General features: G+C 44.1%; 1 pseudogene; it reads left to right on the forward strand.

The window, feature by feature from the left end:
- Positions 1-6,561: 6,561 nt before the first annotated feature.
- LOC134552504 (pre-mRNA-splicing factor 18-like) lies at positions 6,562-7,573 on the forward strand (annotated as a pseudogene).
- Positions 7,574-7,781: the final 208 nt, after the last annotated feature.

Below are 7,781 nucleotides of genomic sequence, written 5' to 3' on the forward strand. Positions count from 1 at the left end.
GATCTAAGCAGGTCAGCTTTAAATACAGGACCGAATTCTTCAGCTGACAATAGGTATGTGAATATGGCACTATGACTGTGCTTCAAGGAGAAGAGTGCTTAGCTCAGAGAACTCCAGAAACTCCATCACTTCTTTGGCTTCATCATCATTTGTCAAACAGGAGAAACAATTTAAGGCAGGGTGGGAGGTGAAATCACCGTAAATTATATATATTTAAAAAAAGGTAACCAAAAGTGGGATTTCAGTGTCAGATTGGGAGAAAATAGGTTGATATTCTTCCATTCTATACCTGTAATATAAATGCTGCCTAAGCAAGACACCACAGTGTACCCCACTGTCAATAACTTCTAACACCCCAGCTCTGGCACATTCTTGGTTTCATTTCCCTTTGGTGAGGCTTGAACACCTCCAGCAGCTCTGCATGATGCTCTGGACCAGGCTCCTCCTCACTTTAGTGGGAAGGTGCAGAAAGAAGCAGAGGTTTCCCACAGAAAAGAGAGATCTTATTATTGTGATCTATTTGCAATACAGGAGGTGATGCTCACAGAAAATTTATGCACATCTTGGACTGCCTTGTGGAAGAGGTGGGGAGGAGAACATTGTTGGTTCAATTATTACCCTCTGACATCTCTGCTAACACCTTTCCAGGATGAACAGCTGCACTCTCTGTTTCTCACAGCTATTGATCTGCAAACCCAGAGAGATGTTTCTGCATCAATTGAGCTCTGTCAACATGTTCAAAATATTCTCTGCAACTCGCGCAGGTAAAGACTTACTTTAGCATGAAATGAGAGATAAGCGGCACTATTTTATACCACCTTCCTCCACATAGTTTGTAAGACTTCCTTTAAAAATACCGGGCTATTTTGGGCTGCTTATATTGTAGCAATATTGTAATATTGCTAATGAGCTTTGAGGAGTCTAGTGCTACTTTTAAATCTGTATCTCCTAATGAGTTTCTAGAACTGCAAGAAATCTCTCCCTGCCCAATTTATCCCTAAAGTTTTATCAAACCTGTCCCAAAACCACACTCTCTGAGATCCACTCTTCATTATCAAAGAGCAGAGATGATGATTCTTGCTTGAGAAGGGCAATTGAAGCCTGAGTTTGTCTAAAGAAGGGAACAGAAAGATTTCCCTTGCTTCCTCTACAGTCAGTCCCCAGTCCTATCCCACACACTCTCCTAGCCTGTTGTGCTGCCTGTTCTGTGTTTTTCCTTCTGCCACATCCTATGACTCCCCACTTTTCCCCTCCAGCCACACAGAATGGCCAGAACTCAGTAAAACCCTCAGTTATTCCCACCAGTGGACCAAAGCCAGCCCCTCAGGCGGCTGCAGGAGCAGTTTCTCACCAGCACAAGGGTAAGGGCCCTGTCAGCTCCCCCTCTCCTGGGCTGTCACAGGGGAAAGCCCCATTTGCCAATGTGCTATATTTCAAGTGGAAGAGCTACAGAATTGAAGAGGTTGTATCTTAGCAACCACAAATGCATTAAGAAAGCAGTTTAACTGTTTAAACCTTCAATTATAAAGCCCACCACAAAGAAGCAGCTGTTGTGCACCAGACACAAAGCCTGTGCAGCAATTCCCAGTGAGGGACACAACTGCCCTATGCACATCCACCTGCCAAAGGCACCTGGGTGAACCTGCTCCCTTCCCTGCACAAATGAGAGGGTGCCCACACCCACCTCCTATGCTCTCCTGCAGGAAGAAGAGGGAAGAAAAGACATCTTTTTGCAGAGAAACCCTGCTTTGTATATTAATCTTATGCCCATAGGACCAAAGCAAGATCTTCAAAACTTTCCAAGGCGAAATAAAGGAGTTCCACAATGAAAACTCAGAGTGGAATAGGCAGAAGGCTGTGATCACTTCACAAGAGTTGCTGGGATACAGGATGTATACCCTGCTTAGAATTCCAACTTTTTTTTCCCTTCCTGGGTAGTACCTTAATTGTCAGTCCTCAGATACATGTTTCCCCCAGTTCTTTTCTTCCAAGTATTGGTACAACTGGAGTCAGGCCTCTCTCTGCTTTATGTGGACACCCCATACAACAGCTGTTTCAGGTTTTTCACACCTGCAGCAAATCCAGATTTCATCCTTGACCTGACAAAATTATAACAAAAACAACAGGGCATCTGCAGAAGTTAGTTTAGACAATTCACCATTTTCTGCCTCAAAAAAAATTCTCGCCAGTATTTCGATCACATTCTGTTCTATTCTAAACTGTTCTCAATGGCCTGATCCCAGCTGTGTGATGACACACAGGGATGAACCCCACTGTCCTGCAAAGGGAGCTCAAGGGCTGTTTTTAATCCTTCCTAAAGGAGCTGCCTCAGAAGAAGATGCAGTAGAGGCGGTGCAGAGTCCCTCATACACAGACTGAAAACATTGTGCACAGAAATGTAGGGCCTAACCCATGAACACAGTGCATAACCAGCCTCTGAGGGGAGCAGGAGCACATCGTGGCTCCTCCAAGGGCAGGTCTTTGCACAGCCCACAGACTTGATGGGACAGGAAAGGTGGCAGCCCTTGTCTTTCTCGCTCTTGCTTCATTAATTCACTATTCTGGAGAAACTTAATATCATAGATAAAGCAAGTAAGAAATTCTGCCAGGGCCACCACCAGCCCCAAAGAGGGCCCATGCTAATGAGGACTGTGATATAAGGCACAGGCATATATTCAGTGTATCCATCTGCACTTAAAGACTGTGCACGTCTAAGCTTAGACATAAGAGCTGCCCTGGGCTAGAGAAACTTCAGGCTATAGGATTGAAGCACTCCATGGAGATTCACTTTTTAAACAACGATTAAAGATCAATTGAACTGTTACTAGAAGCAGTATTAGGAGAGATTTATTAATGATCCATTTATAACTCTAGGAAAGCATCTTCTGTAAAGAGAAAACTGAAAAATCCATTTATTGCAAAACCAATTGCTGGGCTCATAATCTGTCTGTCACCGTGGTGCAAGGGCACACATGGGGAGAGTGTCAGCCATGGACTGCCTTCAGTGAGCAGGTTGGTAAATTCCTGCCAGTATGTGCTTTGAACAAAATTAAAATTTAAAAAACCCCACAAAAACCCAACAAAACAAAGGAAATCAAATCAAAACAAAACAAACAAAAACAGAAATAAAAAACAACCAACCAAACCAATAAAACCCCTGAATTGTTTTGCATTGCATCTTTAGGACTGAATATGTTTTGATCTTGAAGGATTTTTTTTAAGAGATTGTTCTTAGAATATTCAGACAGTGATATCCATCCTGACCCTCAGATGGCAGCTTTGGCTTTGATTCTAGACAAAATCTTGATCAGAACTTGGTCTGTAGACTACTTCCAAAGCATCTAAGCCCTATTAAAATAACATTGCCATTACCTAATTAATTGTTTGAAGTTATTTTCAGTGATTGTTTATTGAAGTTGTAGTTTGTCACCTGAGGCAACAGCATGGCTTGTTGTCGTGGAAACCTCTCTGCTGTCACCACCGATGAATAGGGAGGGAGGAACGGGAAAGGAACTTCAGAGGAGATGCTTTGTTGAAATGCCTTGGTCTTTAAAGTGACAAAATTATTTCAGATAAAGACAGGCCATGCTGAGATCGACACAAACTGATTCCCAGGATATTACGGGTTCTGTGGGCTTGGTTCAAGCCCTTTCTAATTTAGCATGACCCAGCTCCTGCTGTCAGGCACTGCTGTCTCCCGCGGTTAACAGCAACGTTTACAGGGCCCTTTCTTTTGCCAAACTTGCTGTTATTGCACAAAAATCCAGCCATCTACAAAAACAGAAAAAAACATCTCTAGCAACCTGCTGTCATCTACCATTTTGATTTGTAAAAGATGAAAAACCAGTATCCCAGAGGTTTTTTTATTGGTCTATACCTGGTATGTGATCTTGCCATAAGTTTTCCACATTCCCAAATCCTTTGTTAACTACAGTCCATGGGTATCTCAAGCAAGAATTGCAGTTAGAATTTCCCTTAAATCAGCATGGTGCCTACCTAAGTTTTTATTAAACTGTGCCACAGCTTCTGTCTTTCTTGTTGTGCAGATAACAGAGAGTCAATAAAAAGGTTTAAGCTCTTATAAACCGTGATTTTTTTTTTTCATCTGATACATGAAGATGCAGGGAAAACCAGGGTTTCCACCAGCAGCATCAGCAGGACTGTGTTTTGTCACTACTCACTTTACTACAGAACCAGACAATGCAGACTGATGCTGACAGGCTTATTTTTTAGATCTTAGAGACAGGAATGTTCTCAAAACCTGCTGAGCTGCAAATCGGCTAGGCTGCACTTTCCCTAAGTTTGCCATGCACTGTTTCATATGCTGTTCATTTATCATTGTGCAGTTTTTTATCACACAGAAATATGGATCTTTTCCCCCCCTTTTCATAGTCTTGGATTGCAGGCACACTCCACAGTGATGCCTTTGCTTTTGTTTAACTTCGTTTGTATCTGGCAGGCAATCAGCTTCACAAATGGTTATCTATTTTTCATAAGAGGGTTTTTTTCTAACTGCATTTCCTCTTCGAAATGGAGTAAAACCAGCCCCTGATTCTTTTGTTCCTTGGCGGTGCCCTCTGGAGACAGCGGCAGAGGGAGCAGAGCGCAGCGTGAGCCTGGAGTGCCACCTGATGGCACGGGAGGGACAGCGCCAGGTGAGGGCTCTGCCAGCCGGGGACACCTGCCCTCTGCCAAACCAGCAGCGCCACTTGCTTGCCAAGAGTCCTGAGCAGACAAAGCAAACAGTACAGAGAGGCTCCAGCAGAGATGTGCCCTCTCTGGAGGTTAATGCCCCTGCGTGAGGGCACAACCTCCTGGATGCCCGAGGACTGAGCCTTCCTACTTTTTAAAGAACATACTGAAAAAGTGTAACTCAGAAACAAGTGGGTGACACACTGTGATCCTTCTGGCATCTGACATCAAACTCCAGACGAGAACTGAACCTCTGCAAATAATTAATACTGGAAATGTGAATTGATAATTACCTTTGTACATCATTCACTGACGTCTCTGTAAAGCCAAGGCAGATGTCACTAACGCCAAGTAATCCAGCCTCACGACAAACAAAATGCCAACCAAATGAAGGTACAAACCTGGCAGTGAAATGAAAGGATTTTAAGTGAAGTTTAGATTTTAGCCTATACAAACCACTTTTTTGTAAAACTCCATTTGTTTTTCTAAAATGTACACCAACAGGTGTAAAATGTACACCAACAGATTCTAAAACGTACACCAACAGATTCATGAACAAGGTTAAGAGAAATATCACCTGACATGAGAGTGTGAATAAAATCAGATGCACTGGCAACACCAAAGAAACTCAGCTGGAGATAAAGCAACTGTGTCACGAGCTGTGGAGTGTTGCCCTGTGCCTTGGTGGAGCTGCAGAGGAAGCAAGGGAGTGTTTTGTGGCAGAAAACAGTGTACCCCCAGGGCTCCAGAGCTGGCACAGCCAGAGCTCACAGTGTGATTTACATTTCCACCTGGATTGAACTGCCAGAACTCACACAAAACCTTCTCTCCCAGGCTGAAGTGCTGTTTCTGACAAACTGTAATGATGGGTCATTCACAGTCTCTGCCCAGGGCACACCTCAGGCTACAAGCTGGGTGTTAAATGAGATAAGAAAGAAAAGGCAAACCCCATGAGGCAGGGTGGTGTCTCTTTTTCTCCACACCAATGACTCAGCTGTGATAACTCCTCTCTTGGGAAGCACCAGAAGGGGCCCACCCATCCTGAGGGGTTATCTCTGCTCATGGGCCATCTTGGACTCAATGGCACCAGCAGAATAGGCAGCTGCAAGACTTAGACCATCAAGGACCTCCAAATATGCCCTGACTCACAGTATTGTATCATTCCCTTGTGAAACTCCGTGCCCAGGGGGAGGTTCTGAGCATTACCCCTGAACCTGAGCAGATACAACCGGGGACTTTGGACATTACCACAGCCACCTGGACGGATCTAGAGGAGGACCAGAGCTTCCACAGGACCACCTCTTTTGACTGCAACCATCACTTCAATAGGACAACAACCACCACTTGATAGGACTGTGACCACTACCCTGACCCACAGGGTGCCAGGCTGTACTCTGATTTTGTGGCTTTAAGCCAGTTTTCTTTGTATCATTGCATTTATTGTAATCTTTCTGTTAAATTGTTACTCCAACCTGAAATCTCTCTGAAGGTAATTGAGTAGGGTTCATTTCTCCTGCTGGTTTACTTTCATACCAGCACATCTTTTGGCTCGTGATATGCGTCGTGAGAGAGAAATTGGAATTACAGTTTTGTTTTAAACCATTTGCATATTGGGATACAAGACTCCCTGATCATCATGATGCTTAATGTACTCACGTGGGTGTTGTGCTTTACCCTATACATATTTCTGCATGTGGGGAAATATTTACCCATCGTGATGCTCTTCTTAAGATCAGAGGAGAAATCAAAATTGCTTTGTTAATATACTATGTTTAGGCATGATAACATCAGAAGCAGTAAATTTAATTTGGAATGTATTTTCAGTTTTGTTCGCCTGTCCTAGTCTGGGCTGATACTTCTGGGACTGCCATGGACATCCTGAAGCAGGAGATCAGCAGGAAAGTGCCAGCAGCTGGGGACAAGGAGCTCTTGAGGGAAAATAACTATTTTAAACACAGTGAATTAGCTAAAAAGGAAGAGGGGGGGGTACTTCCAGAGATGTGGCTACAAGGTACAGCAGCAGGAAGGGGAGGAGAAACCAACTGGCTGCATCAAATCCAGTGCTGGAACTCAAAGTAGCAGAGGACAAGTTACCAGTGACTCCAGACAGGAGGTTATCAGGAGGTTATGAGCGAAGGGTGAGCCCATCAGGCTGTTTGGACAAACAGATTATAATGCATTTCAACATCTGAGGAAGATAGAAATCCTTTCACCTGAAGTGAACAAGGGCCTGAGAATCACCTGAAAGCTGCTTTGGATAAGATTTATCACATGTATCTGAATGAAATTGTAGGTGGCCAAGAAGCAGGCAATGACGACTCCCAGAATGACCTGAATGTCCATGAGGAGAATGCCACTGAAGAACTAGAAGCTTTGGGAGAATCCTGAGGACAGGGTGATGATCACTATGATATGGACATCCTAATAAAGTTCCTGAAGTTTCTTCTGGGAGTTTGGGCCAAGGAGCTGAATTCCAGAGAGGACTGTGTGAAACAGGGAGTGCAGAGGAAGCTGAACTGTGCCACTCAGAAAGTCCTACCTGAGGCCACTCTTCAGGAAACTCCACAAAAGGACACTTCCTGCAGACATCAAAGAACCAATAACAGATATTATTAAATTCATGTTGCAAAGGGAACATGTGAAGGCAAACAATGCCTATCTCCAGATAGCCATTGGAAATGCTCTCTGGCCTATTGGTGTCACCATGGTTGGCACCCATGCATGGACAAGGCAGGAAAAATTTTATCTCAAGTACGTGGCCCATGTGCTCCATGATGGAACTCAAAGGAAATACATAGAGGGGCTGAAGAGGCTCATGACCATTTGTCAGAAGCACTTCCCAACAGACCCATCAAAGTGTGAGGGGTACAACACTCTGTGAGGCTCTGCAGGGGCCAGGGCATGGCTCACATTTTGGTGTTCAAGACCCAGAGAGTGGGATGGAAGAGGTAGAGTTTGTGCTTGAGTATCAACAGGAACCATGTCCACAAAAACCATGTCTGAGCCAGAAGCCTAAGCCAGTAACAGTTGTCCCCCATTCAGAAAAAGGAATCCAAGATCAAATCAGGCCACATATTGACTGATGAGCA

This window comes from Prinia subflava, chromosome 7 (assembly GCF_021018805.1).
Source record: "Prinia subflava isolate CZ2003 ecotype Zambia chromosome 7, Cam_Psub_1.2, whole genome shotgun sequence".
Taxonomy (NCBI): Eukaryota; Metazoa; Chordata; class Aves; order Passeriformes; family Cisticolidae; genus Prinia; species Prinia subflava.